Source organism: Typopeltis vanoorti, chromosome 22, assembly GCF_054136105.1.
Source record: "Typopeltis vanoorti isolate ZY-2024b chromosome 22, IOZ_Tvanoo_1.0, whole genome shotgun sequence".
In the NCBI taxonomy this organism is placed as follows: domain Eukaryota; kingdom Metazoa; phylum Arthropoda; class Arachnida; order Uropygi; family Thelyphonidae; genus Typopeltis; species Typopeltis vanoorti.
Genome location: NC_143570.1, coordinates 36,051,283 through 36,052,789, shown reverse-complemented (window position 1 = coordinate 36,052,789; position 1,507 = coordinate 36,051,283). Strand labels below are relative to the sequence as shown.

The window sequence follows — 1,507 nt, the reverse complement described above, 5'->3', positions numbered from 1 at the left end:
CAATAATCCTTATATGTGAATGGATACTATGTTTTTATAACGGAATTAATATTGTATATATACATATCTGAATAATTGTTATAATTTATATATTTTTATAGTTTACATATTTTATATCTCATTAGAATCATATACCTTATTATATAATTTAAAAAAAAAAAAAAAAAAAAAAAAAAAAATATATATATATATGTGTGTGTGTGTGTGTGTGTGTGTGTGTGTGTGTGTGTGTGTGTGTGTGTGAATATGAATTTTATAGTGTGCTATATTTTTTTGGATAATATTGCGTGTAATATCTGTTCTGAGTAGTCTGATAACATAATCATGTTATTAAAAATAAATTTTAGATTAATTGAAATGCAGATTACGGGGGGGTTGCAGTCAGCTTATATTATATAATAATACTTGACTTTTTTTCACCCAAATATTTGCATCGCCATCGCAATAAAAAGTCAAACTTCATAACTAGCCTCAAACTGGATAAGCTTCATTTGTTAACGATCTTTCTGATAGGATAGAGAAAAAAGCAATTCGAGTGGCTGCCATTAGCCTCGTCAGCAGTTTTCTCTCCGAAATTTAAAAACGGCTTCTAAAAGTGTACATGTTTTGATAAAATTTAAAATAATATTCCATTTTATTATTATTTATAAAGAATCAATCGTCACTAATGCTATTTTATTTATTATCTTTTTCTGTATTATATTTGTTTTTTTATATTATTAATTGTAAATAATGTTTATTAAAAAAAATCAGCTAACGCCTATGTTGTTCCAGTATAAGGAGTAGGCGGGGCCGATTATGTAAATAAATTATATGATAATATGTATACTTATACATATGTAAAATATAATATATTAATTAATATATAAATAATTGTAATTAATATTTAAAGGAAATTTATTTGATTTATTAAAACTTAAAATTTATTAAAATAAATGTTTTTATTAAATACACCATTTTATTATTTATATCATGATTATAGTAGTGGTAATCCGTGAAGGGGTTTAGTCATACTTACCTGGCGCTGGGAATTCCTTGATCATCAGGGAGGATTCCACAGGAAGAGGCCACTCATTGCACTTCGGGTTGGTTGACACCTGCTGCTATCCCAAACTGGGTTAACAGAGCGTAAAATTTTTGCTAATGGGACTGCGTTCGCGCTGTCCCTCACTTTTAAAATCAAAAATTAGTACCATAGAAGCAGGCGCTTTTTCAAAAAGCGGCTGTTTCTATGGAATGCACTTTTATTTTTATTTATTTTAAATTATAAATTATATTTTTGTAAGCTTACGATAATTGTAAGTTACAATCTTGCAAATTGAAGACCAAAGGCTTCTATTGGAAGACATCCCATATGTCAATTCATTCATCATTATTACCAAATGATACGAATATTATTCAATCTCTTAATAAATTACTATTCTAATAATTTAATTTATATTAATAATAAAATTTCATTTTATTTTATTTATTAATAAGATAATTTTATTAATTAATTATATTACTG

The 1,507-nt window shown here is 26.0% G+C and overlaps 1 non-coding gene across 1 annotated transcript; it reads left to right on the top strand.

The window, feature by feature from the left end:
- The first annotated feature begins 1,010 nt into the window (after window positions 1-1,010).
- Window positions 1,011-1,169, top strand: LOC150094306 (U1 spliceosomal RNA). The gene has a single exon (XR_016550279.1). It is a non-coding gene; the product is annotated as a U1 spliceosomal RNA (small nuclear RNA).
- Window positions 1,170-1,507: the final 338 nt, after the last annotated feature.